The sequence below is a fragment of the Tiliqua scincoides genome, chromosome 5, assembly GCF_035046505.1.
Source record: "Tiliqua scincoides isolate rTilSci1 chromosome 5, rTilSci1.hap2, whole genome shotgun sequence".
Classification (NCBI taxonomy): Eukaryota; Metazoa; Chordata; class Lepidosauria; order Squamata; family Scincidae; genus Tiliqua; species Tiliqua scincoides.
The window spans coordinates 12632106-12649023 of NC_089825.1; the positions used below are offsets into that span (position 1 = coordinate 12632106).

The window sequence follows — 16918 nt, forward strand, 5'->3', positions numbered from 1 at the left end:
CTTATGGACAGTTACTCTCTTTCAGCCTAAGCTACTTTGCAAGGTTTTTTGTGAGGATGAAGGCAATGGCTTTTATGCTGTAGGCTACCATGAACTCTTTGGAGGATTATTATGCTTCAGATATGAGGGATATTGGATAATAAAATATAGCGTGAATTAGAAAAGCCTGTGGGTTTTGGTACAGGAAGAGCCATATTCATACCCTGTGTGTGTAGACACCGTAATAGCTTTAGACAAATTGCTGCTGTACCACCTTAATTTTCCATCTTTAAAATGGGCTTAAAATGAGTTAGGGCACAATCCTAAGCAGGTCTGCTCAGAAGTAAGTCCTATGAGTTCAATGGGACTCACTCCCAGGAAAGTGAGGTTAGGATTGCAGCCTTATTTGCTTGTCTGCTATGAGCCTCAATGATACAAAGCATTGTGCACAATAATGGATTGATTGTGGCTGCAATCCTATGCACACTTTCCTGGGAGTAAGCCCAACTTAACACAATGCAGCTGACTTCTGAGTAGATATGCATAGGATTGTGCTGTGTGTTTTGTTTTAGCAGCATGAAAGGGTCTAGAATGGAGTGTGATATCACTGCCACGGACCCAGCCCAGGATGGTTCCACTGGCGGTGGAGACAAATATGCTGGCAATACATTTTATGATGCATGAGGAACTATATACATTTACATTCTAACAAAAAGGAGTTTTGCAAAGTTTACAAAAATTAGTGGCTGGGTTCTCAAACAGAAAATCCATCTCTCCATTAAATATTCTGTTACCTGTACTGTTGTGTTTGATCCTGATTGACAGTGTAGCCTTAATTGTGATATAGCTTTAATTTTTTTAAAATTATTATTAACTCTTGCCTTTCCATAAAAGGTCCCAAGGAGTTTACAAATTTCAAAAATGTAATCAAACTTCAGAATCTAAGAAAAACAAAGACCCATACAAAATATTAAAAACAGCAGAGCTAGACATAAAATATTTAAATATCAATGAAATGCAGCAGATCAGCCGATAAAATTCCTTAAATCAGCAAGCTGTGCTCCTGCTACATGCATAAGAGTGACTAGGGAGCTGCTTGTGCAAAATAACTGTTCCACATTTATTTATTTATTTAGAATAGTTATAGATCACTTTTCACCAAAAATGTCATAAAGTGCTTTATATAGCAAAAGAAATTAGGGGGGATTGTTCCCAGTCCCAAAGAGGCTTATAGTTCTGTCCTGCTCCCACAAAGGCATTAAAGTGATACCAGCAGCAAGCAGTCCCTAGAGAAGATGCAATGCTAGGATGAACAGGAGCAGTTGCTCATTCCTCCCCAACCCCCAACTAACTATAAGTAGAGATGGGAGAAAACACTTTTATCAGATTTCAGTTTTAGTTTTATCAGAAAATCAGTTTCACAGATTTCAGTGTTTTCCAAAAGTTGAAGTGCAAAAAGCAGTGTTATATATTTTTATTCCAAATTTATATTATAACTGTAAATTATAATCACTTTAAAAGTGCACTAGGTGATATAGATGGTATAGTGCAGGGGTCGGCAACCTTAAACACTCAAAGAGCCATTTGGACCCATTTTCCAGAAGGAAAAAAACCTCAGGAGCCACAAAACCTTTTTGACATATAAAATGAAGATAATACTGCATATATAGTTTTTTTCACCTTTATGCTCTTATAGGTCCCATTTTTATAATGTAGTCCCCTCCTGTAGCTTTTAGTTAGTTTTGTCATACATTCTTGTCCTGTGTTTTCAGATGCCTGGTCCTCTATGGTGTTCTGCCTGATTCCAAGGCCATTCTCTGCCTGGAGAATTATGCCCACTTTAAGCAAATTAGTGCCCCTTCTTTCCCCCAACAAATGACCCTGGTTCTGCCCTGCAGTCCTGCTAGATGCCACCTCAAGGGTAGCTCAGCTGTTCAACCTGCAGAGGTCCTCTCTCCTGCCAGCAGCACCACTCCACCACTACAGCAGCCACACTTCAAATGCCAGTGCCTTGAGCAGTCCCTTAGTCACAAAGGGAGTCAGAGTATCCAGGGCAGAGTCCAAAGTCAATAAGCCAAGTCACAGAGGCTGGCTGGCTGGCTGGTCTCCAACCTGCACTCGTTCTACAACCCACACCCCCTTCCTGCCTCAGGTGCCCGTTATATCCCTGAGGGCCCTATTGCCTTCAAGTGGCTGCAGCTGTGCAGCACACTCTGCTGGATGCCCAGGCCTTACCCTTAAAGGGGCCACTGCTGACACCACATCTACCTCCTCACCAGATCTTCCAGGATTCCAATACATATGGCAGTTATGACATCTGCTTATCTTACATGGATACTAAAGAACTCCCCCCACCTTCCAGAGGCACCCTGCTGGAAGGAAGAAAGGACACAGACTCCAGAGGTGGGGAAGAGAAGGGGGGGCAGCCACAGGCCAACTTCTGCCCTGCCTGCCTACCTGCCCTCCCTCACTCAGGCTGCAACCCTCTCCACACTATCCTGGGAGTAAGCCCCATTGGCTACAATGGGACTTCTGAGCAGACAAGTTGGTTGGAGCTCTCAGGCTACAGTCCTCTCCACACTTTCCTGGGAGGAAGCCTCACTGACTACTTGTGAGTAGACCTGCATAGGAGGGGGCTGAGGCTGCAGCCCTCCACACCTTCCTGGAAGGAAGCCCCACTGACTACAGCTTACTTGTGAGTAGGCCTGCACAGGAGGGGGCTGAGGCTACAGCCCTCCACACCTTCCTGGGAATAGCCCAGGGACTACATCAGGGCTTACTCTCCAATAGACCTGCATGGGCTCCCACTCACCCGTCCTTGCGCTTGGCCTTGAGCAGGCTCCAAGGCTGCCATCCCAGGCACCCTTTCCTGGGAGTAAGCTTCATCTGCTGTAATGGGGCTTACAACTGAGTAGACACGCATAGGAGCAGGCTCCAAGGCTGCCATCCCACGCACCCTTTCCTGGGAGTAAGCTTCATCCTCTGTAATGGGGCTTACTACTGAGTAGACACACAGGATGTCTCCTCAGCTGTGGAGGAAAAGCCTCTCCTTGCACTGAGTGGGGACCTGCTCAGGGAAAGGCGGGCTGCAAGGGCTCGAAATGGCTGAGGGGAAGGGGGAAAAAGGGAGCTTAGGCCTGCAGAGCTGGCAAAATTGAAAAGGGAAACCAATGTGGGGCAGGTGGGGGTGAAGGGAGAGGAGGGAAGCAGCCTGCCCTCCCAACACAGGTGCCTCCTGTTACCCCCTTTGCCACTTTCACCAGGAGGAGCCGCAGCAGACAGCTGAAAGAGCCACATGCTGCTCTAGAGCCGCAGGTTGCCGACTCCTAGTATAGTGCCAGTAGATGCAGCCACAGTCATTACCCATGCACCCCCCATTAAATAATAAATAAAAACCAAATAAACTGTTTTGTTATTTTGCAGATTTTTGTTTATGAAATGAGAAGTTCAAAAAGCAGAGTTATTGTTTTTACTCCGTTATCACTATTTTCTCCCACCTCTAACTATAAGATAACTGTCTCTTAAAAGGTGCCTCTTTACTCAGTCAGGAAGGGTCACCATTTTCATCCACTGCAATTGGTAGAGATAATCAATCAAAGTAACATTAAGATCAAGTTTCTACCACTCAGAAGATGTACTGGTTCAGAAGCCTGATGTTCCTGACCACTATCTGCTTCCTGGCCCATGGATCTGTGACAGGCAGAAGACACACCTGCCTCTCAGCTGATGACTTGCGTGCAACGTGGAAAGAAATGAAAAGACTGGTAAGCAGGGCTGCCTTGTTTTTCAGGAATGCATCTTTGTTTCACAAAATAAGGACAATCTAAAAAAAACTAGACCAGGATTTGCTTGTCTGATATTTTAGTAACGTCTGAAAAAATATCAGCAACCATTTTCCCCAAAGCAACAGTATGTATAAGAGAGAGCCCTGCTGAATCAGGCCAAAGACCCATCTAGTCCAGCTTCCTGTTTCCCACAGTGGTCCACCAGCTGCCTCTAGGAAGCCCACAAGCAAGAGAGGAAGTCATGCTTCCCACCATTGCTTTCCTGAAACTGGTATTCAGAGGCAGACCGTGACGGAACCCAGAGGTAGTGCATAGTCATCATGACTACTACTCACTGATTGATCTGTCCTCCAATCCCTTTTTAAAGCAATCCAAGACAGTAGCCATCCCCACCCCCTGCGGAAATGATTAATTCCACAGACCAATTATGTGCCATGTCCATCGCATCCTAAATCTTCTGACAATCAGTTTTAGTGGATGACCACCCTCCCCAGTTCTAATGTTTCAGAGATGGAGTAATACTCTTTGTATGTTTTCTGTATACCGGTGTTTTTCAGTCTTGGGTTTGCAACCCCAGTGGGGTAGTGAAGCTTCAGTTGTGAGATGGCGGCAACTACAGGAATGAAAAAGGTTGGAACAGACTAGAGCACAGGACTGGAGCACCACCTGGTGAAGGGGGAGGCATTTGGTGAAGGGGGATGTGCCCCTTCAGATACCAGGAGATTGTCCCAGTCCTGCTCAGGGTCTTAGCCACTGTGCTGAAATAGCTTTCACTAGTGCCAGGTTTCAAGGTAACTTTTTCTGCTCTCTCTAATAAGAATATTTTGGTACAATGAACAGTGCTAGGAGTTGTTACCACGACAAAGAGTGGGTGGCAATGGCAGCAAGAGTGGGCAGATAGGGTCCCAGGAGAGGGCCCCCAATCAAGGAGAGGGAACAAGTGTGGGCCCCCAATCTATCTATCTATCTATCTATCTATCTATCTATCTATCTATCTATCTATCTATCTATCTATCTATCTATCTATTAGGATCCTGGCACAAAAATGATTAAAACCACAGCTCTATACCATGAATAATTTTATATGCCTCATGTCCCCCTCTCACATGCCTGTTTTCTGAAGTACAAAGCCCTCCACTGCTCTAGGAAGGGGCTCCAGCCCCCTGATCATTTTGGTTGCCTTCTTTAGCACCCTTTCCAGTCTACGATATGCATTTGAAGAAGTGGTGAACTGAATGGCATTTCTACACTTGCAGAGTGTCAACACATCGAGAGCATTGCAATAAATGATGCGTCCAGCAGGTGGCAGCAGCAGGTCCTGATTTTTGTAGCAGGAGCCCATGGGTGCCCCCCACCCCCGCAATTCCAGCCAATATAAATATATCAGGACTGCAGTTCCTAAAGTAGTTTCAGATACTTTTTCCCCCAATAGTACTTTAGAAGGGAAGACAGAATGGTCCCTCCACCAGTTATTTTAACCAGAGTTAGACAAGGATTCTATCGACAACCCTCAGAAACCCTCGCTTAACAGTTCAGCTCTGAGAGTTCTTGTAATAAGGATTCACAGCAACTTCAGCTAACAACTGTAGGAAAAGTAGCTCCCAGTTTCTTATTTGCCCCAAGATCTGGACCCCTCAAAAGGTCCTTTCAGGGTAAGTTGCCAAACTTACAAAGCAATCCTGTGCATTTCTACTCAGGCATAAGCACCACTGTGTTCAATGGTGCTTACACCCAGGTGCTGGGTGTACCTTACACACCAGGTAAGCACCCTGGTGCTTACACCCAGGAAAGTGTGGATAGGATTGCAGCCTAAAAAACTGAATAAGGTGGCCGGGAGGTTAGCCACAAACTCCACAAGCACCTGTTTTTTGTTTATCGCATTGTAGATTTGCATATTTAGATACGTAATTCACTTCTACTCCATATGCAAATAAGATCCCTTTCCAGCATAGCACCACAGTGCAGTACAATCTGAGAGCCAGGGCAAAACTAGATCAGATGATGGCAAGCTGAGGCCAAGAGGCAGTGGGCTACCTGAGGCTACCTAACTGAATGAGTTAATGGCAGAAAAAAGATTTGATGTCCTGATGCGCAGTACACTCTCTTAGCTACTCCCTACTACAGCAGTTCTCCAAACACAACTCTTCTCACATTGACTCCTCTCCTTTGGCACCAAAGCCAGCCTCGTCCAAAATGACACTCAATAATTTCTGAGAATTCCAAAAGATGGCAATTCTGCTTTAAAAAAATAGAGTATGATTGGAGCTTTTTAGAACATCTTAACTACAGAAAAAAATGTTACTTGCAGGTTGACAGCCTGCACAGTGGCATCACTAGGATTTGCACCGCCTGCAGGAGGCCAGCGGGTCACCCCCTTGATGGACCTCCTCCCATGCAGTGGGTGGGGCAATGCCCCAGGTGGTGGGCATGGTGATGCATCCTTGCCCCATCCCCGCTGCTTTTTTGGCTGTAACTTTTGATAGACTAGAGACATTTCAACAAGGTTTGTCCTATTGCACTCCGCATGAAATCATGCATTTATTGATCTATAACAGGGGTGCCCAAACCCTGGTCCTGGGGCCACCTGTGGCCCTTGAGGCCTCTCAATGCAGCTCTCAGGGAACCCCTAGCCTCCAATGAGCCTCTAGCCCTCTGGAGATTTGTTGGAGCCCACACTGGCCCGGCACAACTGCTCTCAGCGTGAGGGCGACTGTTTGACCTCTCGCGTGAGCTGTGAGATGAGGGCTCCCTCCACTGCTTGCCTTTTCATGTCTGTGATGCAGTAGTGGCAGCAAAGAAAGGGCCAGCCTTGCTTTTTGCAAGGCCTTGTATAGGCCTTGAGCTATTGCAAGACCTTCATTCATTCATATAAGTTCACCTTTAACATATTCACTTATGTAAACTTATGTAAATTTATTCAAATTTTAAATGTAAATTAATTCTTTTTTCCCCCAGCCCTCAGCATAGTGTCAGAGAGCTGATGTGGCCCTCCTGCCAAAAACTTTGGACACCCCTGATCTATAATATGATGGTATTATTCAAAAACACCAGGATTTAAAAAAATTTTGGCCCATAGTGGTGCTATCCCCCCTTGCGCATGTCACCAGTGCAGCCCACACCCCCTGCACTTCCCTAGCGACACTACTGAGCCTGTGCACTACCTGTTAGATACAAAGCATACACTTTCACAGCACTATGTTGGCAATTCTATTCACGCACTATGTTAAATGGGGCTTATGCCAAGGAAAGTGTGCGTAGAATTGCACTCTCAATTACTTACCAGTTCCAGTGTTATTGTTCAGACTGTTTTCTTATAAGTTGTTGTGAGTGTTATTATAATATGCAGTCTTTCTTACTCTATAAATCTTTTTTTTCCTGACCCAAGAATACAAGAGGCTTGTTTGAGCACTGCCCACTTATGGACAAGAGTAATTTGTGTGAACCAACACAGATTCTGGAAATGGTAAGATGTCAAGCAGCGAGTAACATTATATTCTCACCCTGCTAATCTGAATATCCTTCTGGGTAGAAGGTAAAGTGCCTGGTTGATCACAAAAGCACAGATTGACACTGTAAAGTTTGTCTCTACTTCTGGCACCAAATACAAACATCTGATTGACTCCAGACTAAGGAGGTGAAACTGGGCAAGGAGAGGGGTGGGGGGAATGCAGAAGGTGGTAGATCAATGGCACATGCCAGATCCTACCCCCTCCCCCTTTCTGAGCATCCCTGCCCCTCTCTTAGATTTGTGCCAGCTCCAGAGCTGGAACAGGTCCAAGAAGACTCATAGCAGAGCAGGAGGCTTTCGGAGAGGTAAGGAAAAATAATTCCCTTTTCCCCTCTGAAGTTTAATCATCATCCCCCCCCCCCAATTTTGGCACTGCTGCTTTTACAGGGGGAGGGGGGAAGGATAGGATTGGGCTCTTAAACTCTGGTTGTAATTTCTTGATGGTGCAGACAAAGCAGAGATTCAAAGAAGTTCTTGAATCATATGAGGATAACTTCACCCCTCTGAAAACAAGAGATAAAGTGGTCTATTGCTTTTGTGACACTATGCCTTCTTGTCCATAGACATGACGTATTCTCCCTTCAAACCAATTTCATAAAGATATTCCTAACCTTTGTGAAAATTGAAAACACTTAAAATAGGGAAAAGGTACAATTCCCTAACTCAATCCGCTTTGGTTTTTTGCAGGTTTTCTCTAACTCCACAGAAGCAGCGATTGTTCAAATACTCTACGAAACGGCTAAACTGTTTAAGGAGGAAGGAATCCCCTTTCTCAACAAGAGCGATTTCCAGAAGCATATCTCTGGTAGACATTACCAAGTAATACACTGTGTACGTACATGTGCTCTTTTCCTAGGGAATCTTTAGGGTAACATGTGCATTGTGACCCCAGCACATTTGCTCAGAAGTCTCTTGAGATTTATTTCATAGGTGTGCTTAGAATTGTAGCTTTTGCTCAACACGGTGAAGCTTTATGTGTAGCAATGCAGTCTGTGTGTACTTTGTAGTTGTTGGTATTTTAATCCAGATTTTGTACACAAAAAATAAAAATAAAAATCCAGATTCTATAGCCTGAACAAATTAGGTAGATTAATAATCCATTTGGATAGTACTCTCGTATATGCACATTGCCAGAGGTTAACTGTATATGGAAGCAATAATATCCTGTAAAATACAAATAATACTATTTTGCATAACTTATTCAGCTTCTCCTAACATTGGGAAGGAGGAAGGAGCCTTGCACATGAAAACAGCTCCACATCCAGACCCTAGGAAATAGGATTCAGCAATCCCTCTGACTGTTGTGTTCTCATCAAGCATTGCACATATACTTTCAAGCATTCCTTTTTAGTTCTGAAGAACAGACACCACAAACTGGGAAGGAGGGACGAATGGACTAGCCAACTAGGAAGGGGCAGATCGCTCCGATACCTTGCCTGCAAACCAGGTAGGGGTAGATGGTGTGCTGAAAGGGTCTCAGGGACCCCCAGGACTCCTAGGAGCACACTTTGAGAAATGCTGCCCTGAGACACCACGTGATAAAGAGGTGTCCCTTTACCTTGTGGGAAGGGACCTAGAGAAAGTTTGACATTTTTACTCATTACATATGATTTCTCAGTTTAAACAAGGCATTGTTTCTTTATAACTGTCACATTTCTCTTTTGTTCTGAATCATCTCATGCTTATTGTAAAAAAGATCCAAGTAAAACTTACTCTCAGCCCAATTCTATCTAATTTTCCAGTGCCAGTGTAGCCATGGGGGATTGGACAAGTTTCTGGAGGAAAAATCCATTACGGGGTACAAGCCATGATGTGTATGTGCAACCTCCTGATTTTAGAAATGGGCTATGTCAGAATGCCAGATGCAAGAGAGGGCACCAGGATGAGGTCTCTTGTTATCTGGTGTGCTCCTTGGGGCATTTGGTGGGCTGCTGTGAGATACAGGAAGCTGGACTAGATGGGCCTATGGCCTGATCCAGTGGGGCTGTTCTTATGTTCTTATGTTCATACCAGTGGGGTGTGCACTGCTTTCTGTGGTGGGGAGGCAGTCACAGAGGCCTCCTCAAGGTATGGGAACATTTGTTCCCTTACCTTGGGGCTGCACTGCGGCTGCACTGGTACTGAAAAGTTGGACAGGATTGGGTCCTAATTCATTTAAATTTCATTCATTCGTTTATAAAAATGATTTTTTTTTCTCAGCCTGCAGAAATGTTTAAAATATACAGGGTGGCCCTCATAGTGAAAACTTGGGAGACCCCAGATCTAAAGTTACCCAATAAACTTTGTAGCAGAGGCCTGATTCGAACCCAGGATTCCAATACCCAACCTTAACATAACACCCTATCATACCACACACACATCAACATATCATATCACACTGGCTCTCTAGCAGACAAAATAAATGTCTATTAGACAGTAGTGGACCTGCCCTCATTGCGATCCAGGGCAGGTCTGTGACATGCAGCTCCCCTCCAGCACGCCGCCCCCCCCAGATTGCTTAACAAGGTTCACGAAACCTCACGCGACACTCAGCAGCAATCAAGAAGCCATCTGAGGTTGCTCCCACTGTTTTAAACAATACTCCCCAGTTTCCCAACAAAACCAGAAGTATTGCTTAAAACAGCAGGATTTAAGCAGAAAGCTGCTCGCCTGCTGCCAAGCGCCACAAGGAACCTCACCAGCCCATGGAATGGCTCAGATCAGCGGGTTGGGCTGCACAGCCGGCAGAGGCAAGGGCATGGCAAGTGCATGGCATGCGTGGTTACTGGGGCTTTTGCCCCCCCCCCACTCCTGCCTCAGGTCTGCCACTGCTATCAGACAAAATAAAGAATGTGTTGCCAACTTCCAGTCTCTAAATGTTCACGTTCAAATTAACTTTCCATTTAATTTACAGCTGCAGTCCAAGCACACCCTTCCTATGAATGACTCAATAAAAGAATGCTTCCAAAGGCTGCATGTGTTCTTGAGACAGGTAAGTTGACTGATCACTTGCTGTCACTCTTTTTCCACAAGTGTTTACTTCTAGAAGCACTTGTGGCTGGATGGCCAATCCACCAACTTCCACACATTCCTTTCAAGGACTAGAAGACCTCCCCCATGCACTGGATTTATGACGCACACTGTCCAACTCAAAGTTGGGTTCTAATCTGTTGATGTTCTAGAATTTGCTCTAAATACTGGCTACCCAGTATTCAATTAGGGTGTTCAATTCTTACCGTCAAGAGCTACATGATGCATGCATTTTGTTATGCATAAATGTAAAACTTTAAAGATACATTTATCTTTTATGCATATAAATATACTGTAAATTGTATTCTATAGAATACAACATTCTATAGAATGCAACATGGAAATTAAAACAACTACATGATCAGTGCAATACATCGATGGGCTCTAAGAGGGCTGCACAGTGTATAACTACGTAACATGAGGACTGTGAAACAGGTTATAAATAAATAAACCTCTGCTAACTAAGAGGCACTTTTTCAAGTGGGTGCTCCTCTTTTTTTAGCAGGGAGAGAGTAACTGGGCCTCCTTACCCCAGCAGTGTCTTTTCTAGTGGCTGTCTGCTGTTGTTCTTTTGCAACTTTTTAGATTGTGAGCCCTATTGGGAAAGGGAGCCATTTAGTTATTTGATTTTTCTCTGTAAACCGCTTTGTGAACTTTTTGTTGAAAAGCGGTATATAAATACTGTTAATAATAATAATAATAATAATAATAATAATAATAATAATAATGCAAATGAATAAAAAGTAATGTATTTGATTTGTCTTCTTGAAACAGGGAGACAGTCACTGCGCTTGGGAAGTGGTCTACAAGGAGTCAATGGAGATTCTTCAACGTCTTGAATTAGAGCTGAACCAAAGACTCTCCGGAGAATCAACTTCAATGAATTTGTAGAATTCAAACTGTGCAATTAGAAGCTGGTTTAGCTGCTCCAATCCCACATGATTAAGTCAGGATAAGCAGAGAGTGGGGCCAGGGGGCAGTGCTCTCTCACTTTTTTCCACACATCATGGACTGCCACTTGATGAGTGTACCTAAACCAGACCATTGCATCATTCCAAACGGGCTTCTGGGGAAAAAACATTGTGGCCACCAGCGGGTTGAACGATTCATTCGGATTTCTCAGACCTTCCCCCAAACTACAGAAATGGCCCCCACCCCCATTTTCTGCACCTGAGAATTAGGTGGGAAAAAAGGGAGAAGTATTTTGGATCAGCCCTAGAACTGAAATGAATATTTATATTTTTCCATGATCTAACTTTAGGTGCTACGTAAGTTTACAGAGTTGAATATATCTATGCAATAATGAATATTTTCAATTCTTGTTACAATAGATGCCTTGTAATAAAGCAATAGTTTTCAAAGGATATTTGCTCCACTTCATTGTGACCGGCAGTAACTGTTACTCTGCACATGCCTGGTCTCCTCTGATCTCAGAAGCTAAGCAGGGTCAGGCCTGGTTAGTACTTGGATGGGAGACCGCTTGGGAATACAGGGTGCTGTAGGCTTATACCACAGTCTTTCTAGACTGAAGGTTGCTAACCAAAATTGTGACCCCCTCATGTTTTTCAAAGGGTCTTTACATCTTCTCATTGTTAGGGGACAGCACCAAGTTGTTCTTCTGTGGTGGTGGATATGAACCTAGGATGGTGCCATGTATCAAGTCAGACCATTCGTCCATCTAGCTCAGAACGGTCTACTTAGCCAGGCAGCAGCTCCCCAGAGTCTCATGTAGGGGATTTCTCAACCCTAGCTGGAGATGCTAGAGCTGGGCCCTTCGGCCCAGAAGAGTCTCCTGGAAGTAACATCACATGAGGCAAAGACCATAGAGAAGATCACTGAGATCAATGTGCCATAAGAAGAAAAATGCTGGAAATCACTGCTCTAGTATAACTAGGGTTGGGTGTGGTACTTCTCTCAGGCGGAATTGGGACAAGGTCACAAAATCAGTACTGATGACTACAAGCCATGATGGCTATGTGCTACTTCCTAGGTGGCAGTACACCTTCAAAAACCCATTCTAGGGAGCAATGGTGGGGGAAGAGTATTCCTACTTGGTGGGCTTCCAGAGACTTTGAGTTGGCTAATGCAAGAAACTGGAACCTGGGGCCTTTGGGCTGTTCCAGTACTTGTCATGTACTTATCAAAAGTTATGTAATACATTGGCAATAATTAAATCCATGTTGACTGATTTTTCCCCTGTTGGAAATAACAAGACGTGCTGTCAATGTGACGACTGAAGAGCCAACCATCAGCTTGCCAAAGGCTTAGTAAGTGTATAAAACCAGCTTCTTACTGCCTTTTTATCTGTAGCCTAACACAGAAGAATACACTCAGTTCATGAATATTACTGGCAAAGGAAGACAGAATCTGAGATGTGAGATTTGGGCCTGCTTGGTTGTTTAAACAGCAGAAGCAAGCCGGTTATGTCATTCGAACCACACTTTTCAAGCAGACTCATTACAGGACTAGTCTGAGCAGTGAAAATGGAAAAGTTGGTAGGAGGCTCCTCAAGATACACAACCTTTGTCTGCTCACCCCAGGTGAAATAATTGCTCCCCACCGGGGTCAGTCTAGGATTAATATCCTTTCTTCCCTGGCAACGTCTTGATCTATTATATGTAACCTCCCAGAGAATTTTCCTACATGTGTACAGTGCAGGGTTTTACAAGTGATGTCAAACTGGAAACAGACAAGGAGTGGATTCAGACCAACTGAGGAAGATGCAGCAATGAAGTGATGAGGTGCCGGACACATCACTTCACCACCTTTCCAAAACATTCCACAAGAGGGTGATCTACAGCCACCACACTAACCTGTGGTCCAATCTCAGGTCTCAGTATTCCCATGCACTGTCAATAGCATGGGTCAATTTTTTCCTTTATAGCACGGCCATAACTATAGAGGGGCCAGGAGGAACATTGCCCAACCTCAGTCAGCAGTTTGCCCACCTCGCATTTATGGGTCTTTGATGTTTCTCCATACTTATCCTTTAATTCTGTACACCAGGATATATACCCAACATAATTGCCCATCCTGAAAAAATAGTTGTCCACCCATCTCTAGAATCCTGCCTATGGGCCTGCTTTGTAGAAGAGTTTCTTCACCTCCCTGGTCTCTTTCCCCATCTCCATGTCTCTGAAATTTTTCCCCCTGTTCGTGTTGTTTATCTACTTGTTCAAATGGCTTCTTATGACTTACCTTCCTGTCACTTTTTTTTGTTTTGGTCCTTTATTCCTACCACAAAAAGCATCCCAATGAAACCCTCCTCAGCTTTTAAAGGATGACGGTGCACTTTTCATAAAACACTGTGCTTTGTGAATTATGCACTGCCTCAAATATGCCTCTTTTGATGACCTCCAATCTCTCCCTCTTGTGCTTATTCTTAGATTAGCAGCCTTCAGGCAGGGACTTGTCCTTTGCATTCTCTGTAAAGTGCTTCTTTTAAGCATTAGAAAATAAATAAATAAATAAACAAACAAATAACATGCAAGCATGTAATGTGTGGCTCTTGGAAATATGTTGGCTGGCCTCCTTTTATGCATCACAATTAATTTTCAAGCTTTATAATTAGTATACTGGGTATATTAGTTTACTGGGTCTAAAGCGAGAGTCCACTGGATTAAAACATAAGTTTTAATGGTTTGTGGTGAATAAATACAGTAAATTTAAGAATTTTAATGCTTCTTAAATATTGCAGCTCTCGAACATCTCTCTTGTGGCTCTCAAACATTTGAAGTTTATCATACGTTGTTCTTACATTATTAAACAATATTGGGCACCCACACCCATACCCACGGCAATTCCTAACATTCTGTCTGTCCCACTCGCCCAACATTCTCTCACACTATAGCATCACCAAATCACAGGACCTGGATGCACTGATAGGCAAGTGTGTTTATTGCCAAGCAATCTGAAGAGCTGGATCATGAGTTTGAACAAGGCTCTGACTCAGTAGTGTAGTTGAAGCCTCTGGCAGCTGGGATCACAAAAATTTTAACTATCCCCCATATTCCCAATAACGCCCCCCCCCCCAATTTTAACACCCTCCCCCCATATTCATCTTAGAGACCTTCGAAAGGCACTTCCAAGGGCACTGGGTACCTTTGGAGGCCCTGGCTACCACACCTTGAGGGGCTGTCTTAGAAGCAAAAACCAGAAGTGCCTTTCTGAAGTCCCTCAAAAAGTGGTACCTGGAGCAGTGTACCTCCTGCTACCCCCTTAGCTATACCACTGTTCCAACTGGCCAGTGGTTCTCTCTAGTTTAGGAGGTGAACTCATACTGGGGCTCTGGGAAGCAACACTGCCTCTTTTGCCTTCTCTGTGCTTCAAGGGCTCACTGATCCAGAAGCTACTATTTTAGTCGCTTCCAACAATGATACATCAAATACTAATTATGGTGTTAATTATAAATGAGGTTTTAAAAAAAACATTCCTCTAATATGTCTGATGTTTATTGAAGGAGAAAATGAGTCCAGCCCGTGCCACTGTAAAAGCAGGAGCAACCTCACAGTATTGACACCAAGTACTTAGGAGTCATCTGGGAGAATAATAATAGAAAGGAAGAAAGAAGCTTCAGTCAATGCATAAAAGTTCTTCCTGCTCATGAGTCTGTCAAAAAGGAGCAGAAATCCCAGACATTCTATAACCCATTTTGGGGCAAATGAGGTTGCCAACCAACTGTAGAATATTTGCAATGATCTACCATTTGGTCATTAACCAATTAAGAAATTAATTCATTCATTGTTGGCAACCTTCAGTCTTGAAAGACTATGGTATTGCGCTCTGAATGGTGGTTCTGGAACAGTGTCTAGTGTGGCTGAAAAGGCCAATTCGGGAGTGACAATCCCTTCCACACCGGGAGCAAGTGCAGTCTGTCCCTGGTCTGTCTCCCTGTTTCCCACCTGTTTCCCTCCCTGTTTCCCACCTGTTTCCCACCTGTTGAGGTCCACTTCTAAGGCCTTCAGATCCCTCTTGCAGATGTCCTTGAATCGCAGCTGTGGTCTAACTGTAGGGCACTTTCCTTGCACGAGTTCTCCATAGAGGAGATCCTTTGGGATCCGGCCATCATCCATTCTCACAATATGACCGAGCCAACGCAGGCGTCTCTGTTTCGGCAGTGCATACATGCTAGGGATTCCAGCTCGTTCCAGGACTGTGTTGTTAGGAACTTTGTCCTGCCAGGTGATGCCGAGGATGCATCGGAGGCAGCGCATGTGGAAAGCGTTCAGTTTCCTCTCCTGTTGTGAGTGAACAGAAATAAATTAATTAAGAAAAGAAAGAAATTAAGAAAAGAAATTAATTACATGAAAGCAAATTTACGTATTACAGCAACTAAATAAATGTGCTTTTTCCAAGATCTCAGAGAACAGTTTCTATTAAGCTTAAGAGGAAATTTAATAAGCAAAAACAATCATTTTTAGAAGGAAACATTTGATTTTTTTTTTATTGTTATTTGGGGATAAAATGGCCTACTCTATTAAGATAAGGCAGTTAACCTGGTTTCCAAAATAAACTTGAAGATTATTTTTTAAGACACCTAGATCTCCCACAATGATGTATCAGACATAAGGTTGACTTATCATTGTCGGTTCAGTTGCCTGGAGTTGTTCACAGACTTAGGGCGCAATCCAGCCCTTGGCTGGACAGCCCAGCCCAGACATAGGGCACAATCCAACCCAGGAGGGTTCAAAGGTGCCAAAAGGCATGTTTGCGCCTCCTCAGGAGGAAGCTAGGCCACTGGCTCTACGCCGGCTTCCTCTGCACGGGTTGCTTCAGCCTGGCTGGGCTAACGCAAGGAGCAAAGGTAGGTGGGGGGAGGTGGGAGGGAGGTGTTCCTGGGCAGGGGAGGGCAGGCGGTGGGTGGCCCTGGAGGCAGGCGGGTGGGGAATGGGAGGCAGGGCTAGGATCCGGTACTTATGCCAGATCCCAACCCCTGTTCCCAGGGAGAGCGGAGCGGCTTCAAGCCGCTCTGCTCTCCTCAGACTTGCGTCACCTCCAGAGGTGGTGCAAGTCTGAGGAGACCCATAGGGGTCCACAGCCCTTACCTGGAGGTAAAGAGGAATGTTTCTCCTTGCCTCTGGTTGAGCTGCTTATGGCCCCTATCCTGCGCTGGATACAGCGCAAGCCTCTTGGCTTGTCTGTTCCAGTGCAGGATAGGATTGCACCCATACTACTGTATACTAGTTCTGTCCTGCAAGACAAAACTACTTTTTACCTTATACAAGTTACATTTTTGCATAGGGAATGTGTAGGGATCCACAGTATCTGGCCGATTCCCCATGGCAAAACTACTTATTTTGCAGGGAAGACTGGGAGACTTCCTTTGTCCTACCTGCACATTGTAGTAGGGCCAGTCTCTCCATTAGGCAGACTGACAACAGAACCCCACTCATGTCTACTCAGAAGCTGTGTTCACTGTAAAAATTACCGGGACTGTGCAGAGCCCTAACAGAGCTGTACAGGGCTGTACCTGGCAATGGCATCATCATCATCATCATCATCATCATCATCATCGACAAACTCCAGAGCAGCATGAAGAAAGCTGCATGCGACTCAGATTCTAACTGCATAGCCATGCAACTGCGCAGCTTCAAGAGAACAGAAGTAAGTCCTACTGTGCTCAGTAGGGCTTACGCCT

The 16918-nt window shown here is 44.5% G+C and overlaps 1 long non-coding RNA gene across 1 annotated transcript in view; it reads right to left on the minus strand.

Moving 5' to 3' along the window:
• Positions 1-16918, minus strand: part of LOC136651781 (uncharacterized) — a 59700-nt gene that overhangs the window by 28206 nt on the left and 14576 nt on the right. Inside the window, exon 2 of the long non-coding RNA XR_010794544.1 lies at positions 15217-15518. This is a non-coding gene — a long non-coding RNA (uncharacterized lncRNA). The remainder of the gene's footprint in view (positions 1-15216; positions 15519-16918) is intronic.